The sequence below is a fragment of the Dipodomys spectabilis genome, unplaced genomic scaffold, assembly GCF_019054845.1.
Source record: "Dipodomys spectabilis isolate Male_0828 unplaced genomic scaffold, ASM1905484v1 ptg000442l, whole genome shotgun sequence".
NCBI classification, from domain to species: Eukaryota; Metazoa; Chordata; class Mammalia; order Rodentia; family Heteromyidae; genus Dipodomys; species Dipodomys spectabilis.
This window is the reverse complement of record NW_024871119.1, coordinates 399,656-417,511: the sequence shown is the minus strand read 5'-3', so window position 1 is coordinate 417,511 and position 17,856 is coordinate 399,656. Positions and strand designations below refer to the sequence as shown.

Sequence of the window (17,856 nt, the reverse complement as noted above, 5' to 3'; positions counted from 1 at the left end):
TCAATACAATAAAGGCTGTATATGACAAACCTACAGCCAGCATTATACTCAATGGTGAAAAACTAAAGCCATTTCCTCTTAACTCAGGAACAAGACAAGGATGCCCACTCTCTCCACTTCTCTTCAATCTAGTATTAGAGTGCCTAGCTACAGCAATAAGACAAGATGCAGACATAAAGGGGATCCAAATAGGGAAAGAAGAAATAAAACTCTCCCTCTTTGCAGATGACATGATCCTGTATTTAAAAAATCCCATAGACTCCACTCCCAAATTACTCAAGCTGATTCAAAACTTTGGCAAAGTAGCAGGTTATAAAATTAACCCCCCAAAATCAATGGCTTTTCTGTATGCCAACAATGAGAAAAGTGTGGCTGAAATTAGGAAAGCAACTCCATTTGTAATAGCCCCACAAAAAATAAAATACCTAGGAATTAACTTAACTAAAGAAGTGAAGGACCTCTACGATGAAAACTTTAAAATCTTGAAAAAGGAAATCAACACAGAACTTAAAAAATGGCAAAACCTCCCATGCTCCTGGATTGGAAAGATTAACATCGTGAAAATGGCAATACTTCCCAAGGCTATCTACAAATTCAACGCAATACCTATCAAAATTCCACCCTCATTCTTCAAGGAAATAGAAGAGGCAATCCAAAAATTCATATGGAACAATAAAAGACCCCGAATAGCAAAAACGCTCCTCAACGGAAAGAACACTGCTGGAGGAATATCAATACCAAATTTCAAACTCTACTATAAAGCCATAGTAATCAAAACAGCTTGGTACTGGCATAAGAACAGACCTCAGGACCAATGGAATAGAATTGAAAACCCAGAAATGAACCTACAGACCTATAGCCATCTAATCTTCGATAAGGGAGCTAAAACAATAGAATGGAAGAAAGACAGCCTCTTCAGTAAATGGTGCTGGCAAAATTGGTTAACTACTTGTAGAAAACTAAAGCTAGATCCTTATATATCACCCTGCACCAGAATCAACTCCAAATGGATCAAAGACCTTGAAGTCAAAGCAGACACTCTGAAAACATTACAGGATGGAATAGGAGAAACCCTAGGTCTCCTTGGCTCAGGCCGAAATTTTTTGAATAGAGACCCAGAAACACAACAAATCAAAGAAAGGTTGGACAAATGGGATTGCATAAAGTTGCAGAGCTTCTGCAGGGCAAATGACATAGCTAGCAAGATCAATAGAAAGCCCACGGATTGGGGAGAAGATCTTTACTAGCCATACAACGGATAAGGGTCTCATATCTAAAATATACTTGGAACTCAAAAAATTAACCCCCCAACAACAAATCCTCAAAGAAACAATTGCCCAATAAATAAGTGGGCAAAAGACTTAAAGAGAAACTTCTCTGAAGAAGAAAGAAGGATGGCCAATAGACACATGAAGAAATGTTCAACATCCCTAGCCATAAAAGAAATGCAAATCAAAACAACATTGAGATATCACCTCACTCCAGTTAGAACGGCAAAAATCAAGAACTCTAACAACAACAGATGCTGGAGGGGATGTGGACAGAAAGGAACCTTTCTTCATTGTTGGTGGGAATGTAAACTTGTTCAACCACTTTGGAAAGCAGTATGGAGGTTCCTCAGAAGACTTCACATAGAACTCCCCTATGACCCAGCAATCCCACTTTTGGGCATTTACCCTAATGTTTACAAACAAGACCACACTAAAGCTACCAGCACAACTATGTTTATTGCAGCATTATTTACCATAGCTAAGATATGGATCCAACCCAGATGCCCCTCAGTAGATGAATGGATCAAGAAAATGTGGTATATATACACAATGGAATTCTATGCCTCCATCAGAAAGAATGACATTGCCCCATTTGGAAAGGCTTGGAAAAAATTATATTAAGTGAAGTAAGCCAGGCCCAAAGAAACATAGGTCCCATGGTTTCCCTTATTTGCAATATCTAGTATGAGTCAAGCGGAAAAGGTCAGATAATGTGATGTTAGGAAAATGAACCCTTAAATATGTATTTTAATGTTTTTTTCCTTTCATGAATATGTTTCTAACGCATTTATAAGATTATCTCTTTGTTGCTTTGTATGTCCCTCCCCCACAGTGTAACCCCCGCTTTCACTATATTTGATGTCAGTATAACTTGTGGAGGAGATGGGGAAAAACAAATCGTTTAAGGATTCAGGTGGACCTGTTGCAACAATGAGAAGTACAAAATGTCATGTCAAAAACAAGCTTTACAATGTCGGTGTGGGGGGGGGAAGGGTTGGGTGGGAGGGAGGGGGGAGGGTGGGAAGGGAGGTGAAGGGTAAACAAAGGAGGAGGCTGCAATGCTTGGTAAGAAATGTATGCATTATCCTGCCCATGTAATTGTAACCCCTCTGTACAGTATGTTCTCAAATAAAATAAAATTAAATTTAAAAAAAAACCAACAACCACCACAACAAAAACAATAAAGACAGAGAATCAGGCTTATCATATTTCTATTAAGTTTAGTTTTTAAAAAAATCAGGGGGGGGGAAAGGAGTATTTTTAAAAGGAACAATACCACACAGACAGGAAAAGGACAACACAATATGTAGTAAGTACTCATCTTGCTGGGTATCGCACACGTGGCCAAAGATCATGCTCTCAGTAATGCCTCAAACCCAGAGATGGGCATTCAAGGCCCTACTATGGGAGACAAGGCATCCATTGCTCCCTCTACACAGCTGGAATCGTGAGGTTCTACTTCCCAGCTTCCTCATCCTGCACTTCCCTTGCCATTCACAAAAGTAATGCAAGAGCAGCACCCACAGCTATATATACAAAACATGGCAGTGTACAATGATCAAATTGGTTCTAAATATTAAAAGCAAAGTATAACCAGTGAGGTAAAAAAGTTGTAGCGTATATTGAACCACTCAATGATAAATAGGAAATCATTTGTTCTATACATTAAAAATTAACGAGCTTTAGTTAAGAGTATAAAATTTTTCATTTAGATTGAATAAAAAAATTAGTTCCTTCTTTTTTTTATATATTTGCAAAGCATTAATAGGAAAAAACCCAACTACCCATAGTTAGAAATGACTAAAATTAAAATTTTAATTTTAGGTGACAGCTGGCACATCAATAAGAGTATGACTGACCCATCACTTAAGGTAAGAGGCTGGGCATTTCTGTTTCAATTTATGCCTGTGCTAAAACCACAGGAAGCAAATATGCATTTATCAAAAGCACTTTAATAGATACAATACTGAAGCCCCACAAGGCAGATTACCAGACTTAATAAAAAACTGGCTACTTATTGTGACATCGTAATTCACTCTAAGTACAAGCTGAGATTATTTGTCTCCGAAACCACTGAAGATTGGTGTGGTGAACCTGCAATACATTATTTTCAAGTGTCCTATATTCCTACAACCTATCATTTCTCCACAGAGTCTGACAGTTGATCTTTCCTTCTCACAAAAGCTAATCTAAGACATTCTACTCTCTACCATGAGCACTGGTCATTTTATAAATTACAAAATGAAAATAACATATTGATCAAGATCAATCTGAACTCATCTGATCAAGATCAATTATGAACTCATCTTTTGAACAGCACAAGGCCTCAACACCCTGCCACCCGCAGTGGCTTCTATTCCTTCAAAATGTACAAAGTTCAGGCCATGGTAGCTATCCTGAGCACCTGAAAAAGTCCTGTCAAAGGAAAAAAAATGACAACAAATTTAGTTCCAAGACAATTGGCTTTGAGATTATAAATTTGGACACTTCCTTCTATAAAACAGAGAAATGTTCTGATGGACTGAATAGAAGATACTAGTTTTCTACAGTGAACACTAAAAGATTCAAAAACAAAGAGCAAAAAGTAGACCTATCCAGGGCTGGGAAGGTGGCTCAGTGGTAGAGCACTTGCCTTGCATGCTTGAGGCCCTGGGTTCAATTCCTCAGCATCACATAAGCAAAAAGAAAAAAGCCGGAAGTGGCACTGTGGCTCAAGTGGTAGAGTGCTAGCCTTGAGCTGAAGAGCTGAGGGACAGTGCCCAGGCCCAGAGTTCAGGCCCCACGACCAGACCCCCCCCGCAAAAAAAAAGTAGACCTGTCATTTCAAATTTACAGGGAGATCGAATAGAAAAACACTTGATTTGTTCATCTCAGGTTATTTTATTCTAAGATTAAAGCAGAGAGAACTGCATTGTTCTGCCAACTCAAACTGGTCCATTTGGAAATTTTATTATTTTTCTGTGCCAGTACTGGGGCTTGAACTCAAGGCTTGGATGCTGTCCTATAGCTTTTTGCATAAGGCTGGTGATGCTCTACCACATGAGCCATAGCTCCACTCCTTTTTTGGGTGGTTAACTGGAGGTAAGACTTCCCTGCCTGAGCTGGTTTTGAACCAGAATCTTAAGATCTCAGCCTCCTGAGTTAGCTAGTATTTACAGGAGTGAGCCACCGGTGTCTGGGAATTTTAGCTGTTAGGTCTCTTATTTCTTAGGAAGTCAGATAAGAACTCCTTTCCTTTTGGTGACATGGGTAACTTCACTTTTTTTTGTTTTTTTGTTTTTGCTGGTCATGGGGCCTGAACTCAGGGCCTGGGTACTGTCCCTCAGCTCTTCAGCTCAAGGCTAGCACTCTACCACTTGAGCCACAGCGCCACTTCTGGCTTTTTCTGCTTATGTGGTGCTGAGGAATCGAACCCAGGGCCTCATGCATGCAAGGCAAGCGCTCTACCACTGAGCCACCTTCCCAGCCCCTAACTTCACTTTTTTAGTGTAGTGTTCTAGGACCCAGTACGGGTGCCTCAAGAAAAACAATGGCCTCCTCTGATTTTTACTAGCAGACCCAAACCCAAGTGTTATCTACCAAGCTATTAAGCTGACAAACTACTCATCTACCCGGTAGATACCCACTCACACGATTAGTGTAAGACTTCCTGCTCAAGGATATTTACATGCTTAAGAACTGGTTCTTTCATATATCAGTGAACTGACAGTAGGATTCATGCACACTGGAAGCTCCTAAGCATTAGGAAGACAATAGGAGCGCACCTGTACTAACTCGGGTTGTATTTAGTTCAGCCATTCTTCTCAGATTCCCAAGTTAGCCAATCACCCAAACAGCTATTTCAGGTCCTTGACCAAGTATTCTCAGTAGGGAAATACATCTAAACATGGCTGTTTCAAAGCAACTCTGATATGCATACAGAAACACAACAAGAAAACTAATCATGTGGGTACACTGTATTTGCTATTTAAAGTTTTTGAGGCATGATTCATTTTTTTGGCTATCAGCTGATTCATTTTAAAGGACAGCATTAAAAGTATTCTAGAGATCAAACATGATTTAGATTAAAAACCTAGAATAATTATTGTATACTAAATATACAAGATTTTCAGTGAGAAAGGATTACTGAATTTCTCAGACAGGAATTCTGAGTAACTTTTTGAGAGAGGAGATTGACCAATTTTTCATCTCATCAAATTTGTGGGAATTTTTTTTGTTGTTGTAGCAGTACTGGGGTTTGAACTCAGGGCCTTACACTTTCTAGACAGGTGATGTACCACATGAGCCACAACCCTAGCACTTTTGGCATGACTTTTCAAATAGAGTCTTAGGTGTATGCCCAGGTCAGCATCACCATGCCCAGGCTTTACTGATTGAGATGTGGTCTTGAAAACTTTGCCCAGGCTGACCTTGAACCAGGATCTTCCAAATTTCTACCTCCTGAGTAGCTAAGATTACCAGGATGAGCCACCACATCTGGCCTCTTCATTTGTGTTTTCTTTACACATTATTAAAGACTTCTAACAAAGAGAAAGTATTACAATGGCCATCCTACTAAGAGAAGGTGATACAAAATATAAAAAAAGTTACTGTTTATTTCTGTTATACAAAGAAAATTAAGCACAGCCCAAGATATCTCAGTCCATCTTCTAAGTCCTTTATGCCACAGTAACATGTAATAACAATGGTAAGTTGGATTATGAGTCCAGTTCAGGGTCAAGCTTCTCCACATTGACGACTATCTCTGGGGCTGGAGCATCAGCAGAGGCGTGGTGGGCCTCTGTCTCTGACTCGGACAGCACTTCCTCCTTGATCTTCACAGGCTTACCACTGGCTTCCTCCTCTTCATCTGAAGACTCATCCAGCTCCCATTCGTCATCGATGTCCATTTCAAATACTCATACATGACGGAGACTTGAACTTAACTAAAGAAGAAAAGGCACATTAATGTGTGTGTCTCTGTGTGTGTGTGTGAAAGCGCACATGCACCTGGAACTGGGACTTGAACATCTTATGAGCATCTTTTGCTCATGGCTAGCGTTCTAGTGGAGCCACAGCTCCTGAGCAGCTAGAATTATAGGTATGAGCCACTGGTGTCAGGAGTCACATTAACAATTTTCTAACTAATGGCTTTGCAAACAAATTTTATAAAACGAAGCAGAAATCAGAAGCTTTAAGCAAAGAATGGTTTTATGGGAAAGTTATATTTTTAACAATTTATTATAAAATCACCCAATTCCACCTTCATTTTACATAAAAGGATCTCCACACACCACATGGTGAATTTATGGAACTTAGAAACCAAACTATTTTTGCCAGTCCTGGGGCTTGAATTCTGGGCCTGGGTGCTATCCTTTTGTTCAAGGTGAGCACTCTACCACTTGAGCCACAGAGCCACTTCTGGCTTTTTCTGTAATTCATTGGAGATAAGAGCCTCATGAACTTTCCTGCCTGGGCTGGCTTCAAACTAAGATCCTCAGATCTCAACCTCCTGAGTAACTAGGATTACAGGTGTGAGCCACCAGCACCTGGCCCTGAAATTGCTCTTAATTACACAAAGTTTCTCCAAACAAGAAAACAAAATAGCTAGCCTGCTGCTTGCTCAGTTAACTGAAACCAAGGGACAGAATGACAAGCAGAGAATGAGCCTTGGAGATGACATGCTTGAGTACTCATAGGATGCTGCATAGAAACAAAGCCATACTCACCACACAGGATACTTTGCGAAAACCATTCCCAGCAACATACTGAGCTTTCATGCTCTCCAGTAACTGCCAGTGCTTCTCAAAGTGCAGGGTGCGTGTGGGAATAACACTGCTTTGTTCATCTAGCCTAGAGGAAAAACCAGCCCAGGAATCAAACAGGACCTCCACCTCCCACATTCACTAGAGGAGGGGTTTGGGGCAACTGGGGTCCTACTCCCACCCACACTCCATTCCCAGATGACAAGACAGTCTGTAAAAATACTACATTCCACAGAGCCTTGGCTTCATTTTAATAAGGTCTTGATGCCCTTTGTTTTTTGGGTGATGGGGAGGGAGGATACAGTACTAGAGATTAAATTCAGGCCTTGCACAACTGAGCTACTCACCCAGTCCTCAATTCCCTTTCAAGGAGAGCAGATGCCCATGTTTTTAAATTAGAGAAGGGATCTCATTACTTTAAATCCTCAAGCAACTAAAACTATCTCCTAGAACTGACTTTAGACTCTTCAATGGAACTGGGGTCCCAATTCTGGAAAATACTAAAGGCAAGATTACAATTATTAGTGACAACAAACTAAAGTTAATGCTATCCTTTAAAACATAACTCAAATGAAGTCCTCTTCTCCATTCCAAATAATTCCTCATCTTATTCTAGCAAAAATTCCTAGTTTAATATTAAAGCAAGGGACAAGACAATGATTAAAGATGGCACATTTTTTTCTGTTTTTTTAATTTTTGAGGTAACATACAATTGTAACATTAGGAAATTTGTAACATTTGGGAAGACTTTATAGCATGAAGGAAGACTTACCTTCTTCTGATTTTTTTCATTTCTGGTGTAGATGATCCTCCTAAATTTAATAGCAATTAGTCTCCTCCTCACCTTTCCTAACAGTGTTTGGTGGGTTTCAGTGTGTTGTATGAAGTTAGGATTTTAAAAATACAAAGTAGGAAGCCAGGCAGGCACTGGTGGCTCATTCCTGTAATCTTAGCTACTCAGGAGGATCATGGTTCAAAGCCAGTCCATGCAGGAAAGACTGTGAAACTCTTATCTCCAATAAACCACCACAAAACCCAAAGTGGCACTGTGGCTCAAGTGGCAGAGTGCTAGGCTTGAGCTGAAGAACTGAGGGACAGCACTCAGGCCCAGAGTTCAAACCCCATGATGGACAAAGAAAAAAAAAACAAAGCAGGAGGTTTTCTGCTCAGCTGTCTGTATGGGTAGACCAGTAACTACAAAAACATTGCCTAGCATATCTAAGAAACTTGAATTCTTGGCATATGGTAAATATAACTAAATATCAGCTAAGCCTGGTAGCATATGACTGACAACTCAACACCTTGGAGACCAAGGCAAGAACTTCATGAATTTGAGACAAGCCTGGCTATTTCAAGGCGAGGCAACCTGAGATACACAATGGGACACTTTTTATTTTAAGTTTTGGTGGTTCTGGGGTTTGAACTCAGCACCTGGCACTCTACCACTTGAGCCACACTTCCAGCTCTTTTTGAGATCCTATCATTAAAAAAATAAAGCTAACTTTTACCACACAGACACTCTACAACTAAGGCAGTTAGTTACCTTGTGGCATAAGTTCCAGTGAATTGATATCCTGCAGCATCTTCACTGTTATACACAAACGACAATGGCAACTGGACCAAGAGTCTGTCTCTTCCTTCACGCCCCATGGTGTCTTTAAGAATGACTGTTACAGTTTCATCATCATAAAACCGAGCATCTAAACAGCTGTAGTTGCTGGAAATGAGAAGCGTTTTGTTATATCAGAAATGATCATAACCACTGAAATACAGTATGCATAACATTATGCTGACACTAAGCAAAAACAAAATAATTTAAAACCGTAGGTGATAGTCCCTGCAATGACAAAACACCTTATCAGTTTATACTTTTATAGCAATTTTCACAAATATAACTAGTTATAACAAAATAAGTAATCATGAGATCAAACAAAATGATCTGTGACATTTTATCACAGTTCTAGAAAACTCTGGACATAAATGGCTAGGCCTTAAGCCTGTGAAAATTTCATGAGTTATACCTTATATATAACTGAGTGAACAGAGCTAACCAGAATCAAAGTAAAAGAAAATCTGCCCCCCTACAAGTGGCAGAGCCCCTTTGTTGACAGCACATCTGACATAGCACTGACTACACATACATCCCACATGCTTCTGTCCCAAATCAGACTTGGGCGTTATCTTCTTCTGACTTTTTCAGTTGTAGCATAGGTGAAGCTCCCAAATTTCACAGCAATTAGTTCATTACTTACAGATCTTGAAGAAAGAAGGGAGAGAGGGGAATGAGACCCTATGGAACAACTACATAGCCAATAAATCTAAATGCCTTAACAAACATGACTGGCAATGTTAGCACACATATCTAATTCCCAAATTCCAGACCAACACTACCACTTCCACTCCAGAATACTATAACTTAAACATTTAGTCACGCAAACCATCTTGGTTTAAAATCTTAATCACTAAGTAGCTAAAGGCCATAACTAAGGACAACTAACATCTTGAATTCAAAAATTCCCTTTAGTGGAGGTTCTCAAAAGGCACATAGAGCAACCCTATGACCCAGCAATCACCTGCTGGGCATTTACCCAAATGACCACAAACAAAGCCATACTAAAGCTACCAGCACAACTAGGTTTATCGCCGCATTATTCACCATAGCTAACATATGGAACCAACCCAGATGCCCTTCAGTAGATCAATGGATCAAGAAAATGTGGTAAACCTGGGTGCCAGTGGCTCATGCCCGTAACCCAAGCTACTCAGGAGGTTGAGATCTGAGGAATGCAGTTCAAAGCCAGTCCAGACAGGAAAGTCTGTGAGACTCTTATCCTCAATAAACCACCAGAAAACTGGAAGTGGCACTGTGGCTCAAGTGGTAGAGCACTTGCCTTGAGCTGAAGAGCTGAGGGACAGTGCCCAGGCACAGAGTTCAAATCCCATGACCAACAAAAAAGAAAATGTGATACACATATGTATACATACATACATACATACATATATATACATATATATATGTGTATATATATATGTATATATATATATATATATATATATATATATGGAATTCTATTCTTCCATCAGAAGGAATGACACTGCCCCATTTGTAAGGAAATGGAAAGACTTGGAAAAGAATCCTATCAAGTGAAGCCAGACACCCCCCCAAAATAGGTCCCATGGTTTCCTTTATTTGCAATAATTAGTATACATCTAGGATAAATTTAACAGATGAGAAAAATAGCTCAAGAGCTATGTACATATAACCATATAAGATGATGCTAAGCGAAATGAACTCCAAGACATGGAAACATGAGGTTTTTCTTTGTTGTTGTTGTTTTGTTTTGTTTTTTGGGTCCGTTCATGGGGCCTGAACTCTGGGCTTGGGAGCTGTCCCTCAGCTCTTCAGCTCAAGGCTAGCACTCTACCACTTCAGCCACAATGCCACTTCCGGCTTTTTTCTTTTTGCTTATGTGGCGCTGAGGAATTGAACCCAGGGCCTCAGGCATGCAAGGCAAGCACTCTACCACTGAGCCACCTTCCCAGCCCTATTGTTGTTTTTAATGTACTATGTACTTTTTGTTTCTTTGGTGTGTTCTTCCCCCTATCGTTTATCCCCTATTGTCACTGTAGTTGATTTTGGTACCCTGGTATTGCATATACATTTTTCTGAATTAGGGAAGGGAAAGGAGAACAGAATCATGAGACAAAGGACAAGGGGGATCCAATACAACAGCCATATTCACAAGTCAGTATGTTGGAAATGATCTGTACAATTTGGCAAGTGGGAGGATTGGGGAGGGGAGGGAAAGGAGAAAAATGAGGCGGGGGTAACAAGTTAGACAAGAAATGTACCTATTATCTTACTTATTAACTGTAACCCTCTGTACATCACCTTGACAATGAAAAAAAAATCCCTTTAGTCATGTGTTGGTGGCTCATGCCAGTAATCCCAGCTACTCAGCGCTGAGATCTGAGGATCATCATTTGAAGCCAGTCTGGGCAGGGATCCAGGAGACGCCTATCTTCAATTAACTACCAAAAAGTCAAAAGTGGAACTGTGGTTCAAGTGGGAAAGCAATAGCCTTGAGCACAAAGGCTCAGGGACAATGCTCAGAGCCTAAGTTCATGCCCCAGACTGGCACACACAAATAAAATACTACCTTCATAGTGAGACTTAAAACCATTTAAAATGCTAACAGAACCCTGAATATCATTTGATTTTCAGAATGTTTACTTTGGAATCTCAAAAAGTCTCTGTGGGCAAGATCTCTTATTTGATGAAAGATAAATAACCTAAAATTTTAAAAAAGCCTTTCTATGAAGTACTTACTAACACAGTTTTGAATCGCTAAGTGTTCCTTAGATATAACCCAGGTCTGCTGTCATTTTCTTAAACCTATTTTAAAAAAAAACTTATATACGAGGCTATATACTAATATAAAAGTTAAAACTCTAGAACAAGAAGGGATCAAATAGCTTCTCAACTCAGCATTACCATCTCCCAGATGTGAGAACTGAGAATACTGAATGCAAACCTAAAGTCATGAGGCAGCTTCACTGAAACCCGAAATGCTGGAAGGGAAGCTGAATGGCTTAATATTATTATTACAAATATTAAGCTCTCATCTCTTCGGTTCAAACTTCAAAGGAATACTCACTGGGAAATATCAGTATGCCTTCTTAAGATACATATTTTATACAGTGAGTCTTCTAAAATAGTAAAAAAGAAGGTATTGTAGATTTGAACTTTTATTATTCCACCTAAGGAAAGAAAAGTAACGTATTTAGCTATTTAAGTTTAGAACAAAAACTACTGTTTACACAAGATAAGGAGACACACACTTACAGAAAAGGAAATTTGAGCAATCTGCACGCAGAGTCCTCACTAAAACAAAAGCAAAAAAAAAAAAAAAACACATGAGAAAAATTCAAACTGGCTGTTAAATTATACTACCTAACAGGTAAAGATTACCTTTTAGCATCTCTATATAATGGAATACAGATGGCTTGATTCATTGATTTTCCAATTACATCCTACAGAAAAGCAAGATTTGGAAACATCATTAGAGACAAGGGGAGCAGCTAGTGGTGAGGAGCCTGCTTGGCCTGTGGCTAAAGGACCACTCCCTCCCTCTGGTCTCATGACATCAGTCACTGACAAGACACACCAGCTCTGGGACTAAGATTGTAATGAGATTGATCTGGGGGGCAAATAAAACACTAAAGATACTTTACTAAAACGATAATTTTTAAATTTATGTGAGCAGAAAATGAGGGAGGGGGTTACATTGTTCAAAAAGAAATGTACAGTATTCAGTACCTGACCTATGTAAATGTAACCTCTCTGTACATCACCTTTACAATAATTTTTTTTTTTTGTCGGTGATGGGGCTTGAACTCTGGGCCAGGGCACTCTGTCCTTCAGCTCTTCAGCTCAAGACTGGGCACTCTGTCCCTCAACTCTTCAGCTCAAGACTAGTGCTCTACAACTTGAGCCACAGTGCCACTTCTGGTTTTCTAAGTGGTTTATTGGAGATAAGTCTCATGGCCTTTCCTGCCCTGGCTGGCTTTGAACTAGGTCCTCAGATCTCAGTCTCCTGAGAAGCTAGGATTACAGGCATGAGCCATAAGTGCCTACCTTATAATAATTTTAAAAATACATAAGGTAAAATAAATTTATATAAGGAATTAACTATGGATATAACCAAGCCATAAGAAACTGCCAATTTTGACAATCAAAACCAGTTGAATATCAGCATCTTTACAATTTATCCTAATATCTATATTCATTTACATAGATGAGACATACTATACTCTTGTTCCCACACAAAGACATGCATTTCTTCCCAACTTATTGCTGGCATTTGCAAACACTGATCAATAATGATTTCCATTTGCCTTTTCACAAAATGCAATGATTTTCAAGCATAATAAGGAAACAGCAAAGGGCTTTCTGGTTTCAGACAAAAACAGAAACAAAACAAAAACTATAGCAAACCAATGATTAGGAGAAATTAATTCAGTGTCAGAGGCAGTCCATAGTTTTTCATGGTGGAATTCTCATTATGCTTTCGACATACCTTGTTAAAAAAAAAATGACCAGAATCTCCCTTCAATCCAGCCCACTTAATACAACTACATTCACTTGGTCCTTCTCAAGCTTAGTCCTACACCAAAGTCCAACAGTAAAACGCTATTGGCTATTAGAAAGATGGAAGGCATTGGAAACCATAAGCTATGTACTGAAACCTGTTCTTTCTTCTCAACTCTGCCACAATGTGATAGCAGCATCAGTCCAGGCTACTCTGCCACTGCTAGCTTTGTTTCTTTTTTGCTATTGTATTCAGTATGCTTTTTATTTTAAAATGTTTTTTTATACAGCATTACAATATCCATAAGAACTCATTGTATTCTCCAACTTAAAAGGAAAAAAACAAAGAGGCCTACTGGGCCTCTGGAACTGCCTGGAATGAAAAGAGCTGTGAATCAAGCTGTGACTCAGGCCCACCAGCTCAAATGGCTCTGAGACTGTCTCTCCCACACTCAGCACTTCCCTTCCCAGCTGTGTTAGGTAAAAAAATCATCATTTCAGCACTTTAAGGTTCAAAAGGTGACATACTGGGTAATTACAGAAAAACATGTTGCCTTTGTCCCCAGTTCCCAAAACTCAGCTCCTGAAACCCAGGAGATTTCCTGAGTAGTAAATGTGATGGCCAATTTTAATGTGGTCACTCTGGCAAGTTCCTGCAAAGCCTCAGGGTTGGGTGGGTGGAAAGACTATGCCTTAACCAGAAGCTTATAACTTTCAGCTCCATCTGCCAGACTGCAGGAAAGAAATAGGGACTTGGGGTTGAATTCTACCCCAGTGCCTTAATCATTATAATGAAGCCTCCATCAAAAACCCAAGACAAACTGGGAGAGAGTAAGGGAAAGGGTGACATTGTCAAAAAAGAAATGTAATCTTTACCTGCCTTACGTAACCATAACCTTTCTTTTCTTTTTCTTTTTTTCTGGTCCTGGGGCCTGAACTCTGTGCCTGGGAGCTGTCCCTCAGCTCTTCAGCTCAAGGCTAGCACCCTACTACTTGAGCCACAGAGCCACTTCCGGTTTTTTCTGCTTATGTGGTCCTGAGGAATCAAACCCAGGGCCTGATGCATGCAAGGCAAGCCCTCTGCCACGGAGACAACTTCCCAGCCCACCATAACTCTTCTTTACTAACCTTCTTAATAATAAAAAAAAGAAACTGGGGAGGTTTGGATGGCTCCCTGGTTGATGAACATGTTGAGTGCTGGGAGGATTTAAAAGCTGTGGCCTCTTCCTCCATACCAAACCCTGAATGATGTTTTTGATTGGGCTATGCCCAAGTTAAATTTTTATAACAAACAGTCTGGAAAGGAAAGCTGAATGTGTTCCTGAGCATTGTACACCATTCTGGAAGCTATGCCAACTTAAGGGGGAAAGTTGTGGACACATGCCCCATAGTCAAGTCCCACAGAGGTGTGGGTAAGGGAACCTAACTCTTGGGACTGATGTGATATGAGGAGTCTAGCGGACTGAGCCTTCCTCCCCCTGGAGGCTAATGCTCATTGTGGGTGCTCAGTGTCATAACTGCTATGAATTGCATTGCAGGACCTTCAGCTGGTATCATAACTGGCTGGTGCCAGGAGGGAAAATATAATTTTAGTGTCAGCATAGTTAATGTACCACCGCACAGTTAATTTCAGGGTGTTTTCTATCATGGTGACATCATACTCTACTTGTTAAAATGCTGTTCTCTAATCAAATAAAATGGACATGCCAAGTAAGCCTGAAGAAACTAGACAAATGTTGAGGCTACTCTTTAATCTCAAATACGTATAAACATGGCCAACATCTGCTTGGTTCATAAAGTACCTTTAAGATGGCTGCTGTTTTGGAGGAAGTCATACCACTGGTTTCCTTCCGTGTTAGGGGATGACACAAGACCATCATCTTCATCTTTCAAATACTAAAAATACAGTTAAAAGTTTTTCAGTTAAGCAATGATTCAGGCTCTAACCTGTATTTAACACTATTCTAGTTAGTAAGTTATCCTGTTGTACTGCCAGGTTCTCTAAAGGTACATTATTTTTCTAAGTGAGGTGACAAATTCTAGACAACATGCAAATGACTTAAATGGTCAGAGTATACAGTAAGTGTAGAAACCAGAGTTTACATTTTGTGGTTCATTTTCAAGATATATTTTAACCTTATCTATCAGGGCTATATTTTAGTTTTACAAGTACCAACTGACAGTATGCTCCACAAGGGCAGTTCTCACAGTGTAGCCCCATCCCTGAGAGTGCTCAGCATGCTTCCATTAACTACAAGGTTAATGCCAGGTATAGTGCCAAGGTGTCACTTGCCCTTTCACGGTGTCAACATTTGCACTGAAGGTGTGGAAGAAAGAACAGCCAGTACCTGCACCCCTCACCTAGTGGGCCAAATTCTTGTGTTCTTTGTCACATATTCAGTTTCATTTATCCTGATAGAACTATTAAATTGTTAATTCTCAAGTCTTGATGGCAGATCTTTTAATGTTTTTTGAGACAGAGTTGGGAGGCACACAGGAGTGATTTTACAACACATCAAAGCATGCAAAGTTGTCTTGAAGAAATACTGAAACTGTCTTGTTTCAGTTGTAAAGGCAGACATTTTGTAAAAAAATGACATTCCAGGGGGGAGGATAGGAAGGGATGGGAAGGGGAAACAAAGGAGGAGGCTACAATGCTTGATAAGAAATGTACTCATTATCTTGCCCATGTAATTGTAACCCCTCTGTACAGTATTTTCACAATAATAAGTAAATAAAAATTTTAAAAAATGACATTCCATTTTTACTTGGAAACAAAAGACTAGGGGACAAACTGATTCTTCATATTTAGATGTTTGCAAGGTATTTTTTAATTTTAAAATTTTTATTTATTTTATTAAGTAGATTCACAAAGGAGTTGCCATTGTTCAGCTTATGGACAAATATGTCTTGGTCAATGTTACCCCTTTGAACATGCATATTCATCCATCCCTTTCCCCCCTCAAACTCTTACTTTTGGCAGGTATTTTCTTGAAAATAAAGTGACTTTGAACAAAACAACCTAAAATATTTATTGCGAATAACATTTCAGCTAAACATGGTTCTAAAGGCCTGTAATTCTAGCACTTAGAAGAGGATGAGGCAGGAATATTACAAGTTTAAGGCCTCTATAGCAAGACCCTGTCTCAAAAAAAAAAGCAACTTTTAAGCAAAACTCAAAATGTTGGCACCTGCATCTGTTACTGAGTGCCTGACAGCTTCACAGTAACTAAAGACTCTGATTAGAGTAGACTGAAGTCACCTGATATTTATAATGTATAATGGAAGGCATCAGTACTTAAAAAGACCCGTAAAAGCCACAGAACCAATATTTCTAAAAATACCAAGTTATGATGCTATGAAAACAAGCATGAGTAAAAGTCCCTTTCAAAGTGCAAGGAAGATGGAGAGATTTTTAATGAAACTGAGTATGAAGTGTCTACTAACCCAATTTTAGATTCCACATTAAAAACTTCCAAGAGACCAACACTTGGAAGGATTTTGTATAATATTAAAGAACATCCTCAGTTAAAGGACAAAACTAGTTCAGTACTTTCTCCTTTCCAAGGACACGCACCTGCTTGAAGTTAGATTTTCCTTATATACATTAAGCAAGTTAGCATATTAAAACAGAATATACACATAGGTAGACATTAAAATTAGCTGTCTTGAAGTTAGATTTTCCTTATATACATTAAGCAAGTTAGCATATTAAAACAGAATAAACACATAGGTAGACATTAAAATTAGCTGTCTTCTATTAAGCTGGACATCAAAGACAGCTGAGAAAATACACAACAACGCCAGTTATACTGGCATTATATTATTTTCCATAAACTTTAGATAATATGAATTAACAGTACAAAGTCTTAAAATTCGTTCTTAAAAATCAAACCAAGTTCAATAGAAAGCCCATACCTGACCAACTTTTTCAACATTAAAGTATTTTCCTTTTCGATTATAAAGGTCTGGAGCCTAGAAAGAACAAATATAGTTTATTTCTAAAAGCTCAAAATATTAAGAAAATAATCTTAAATTTAACAAACTCAATATGTATTTTATAAAACAGCTATCCATTGCATTTAGTCTTTTGCAGACTGTAAGATACATACAAACAGAAGTCTACTTATAGACTTTATATTTAGTCTTTTTAAAATTAGTCTTTTTAAAAAAAGTAATTGCTAATTACTTTTTAACCATGAACCATGTTTGCTGTGATTATTTTCAAAGTGGCTAAATTGTAAAAATAGCTATTTCTTTCCTCATTGAAATGTTCAGTAAGAAATTCAGCAACAAATGTGCTATCTTTCTGAGTCATCTATTAACAAAAAGGGGCAAAAAGAAAACAAATCAAGGTAAAAAGTAAGTTTCCCAATAATTTGCCTGAACCCACAGTTTGGGTCTGGGTGCAGGTGAGTGGGCTATGGGGAGCAAGGAGGAGGCTGGCTGTTCTCTGAGCTCGCTCTTCAGGGAATGCTTCTTTCCACATCCTCACAGAAAGAAACTGCTCATTTCCAGGCTTCAACTTAGGTACAACATTTAAGTACTTATATTTCAAGGAAAATAAAAATGCGTTTAAGACTGAAGGCATAAGATATAGAACCAACCCAGATGCCCCTTAGTAGATGAGTGGATCAAGTAAATGTGGTATATATACACAATGGAATTCTATGCCTCCATCAGAAAGAATGACATTGCCCCATTTGTTAGGAAATGGAAAAACTTGGAAAAAATTATATTAAGTGAAGTA

At 39.0% G+C, this 17,856-nt stretch overlaps 1 pseudogene; it reads right to left on the bottom strand.

Annotated features, from left to right (window-relative positions):
- Window positions 1–5,968: 5,968 nt before the first annotated feature.
- Window positions 5,969–17,856, bottom strand: part of LOC122097944 — a 64,554-nt pseudogene continuing 52,666 nt past the window's right edge.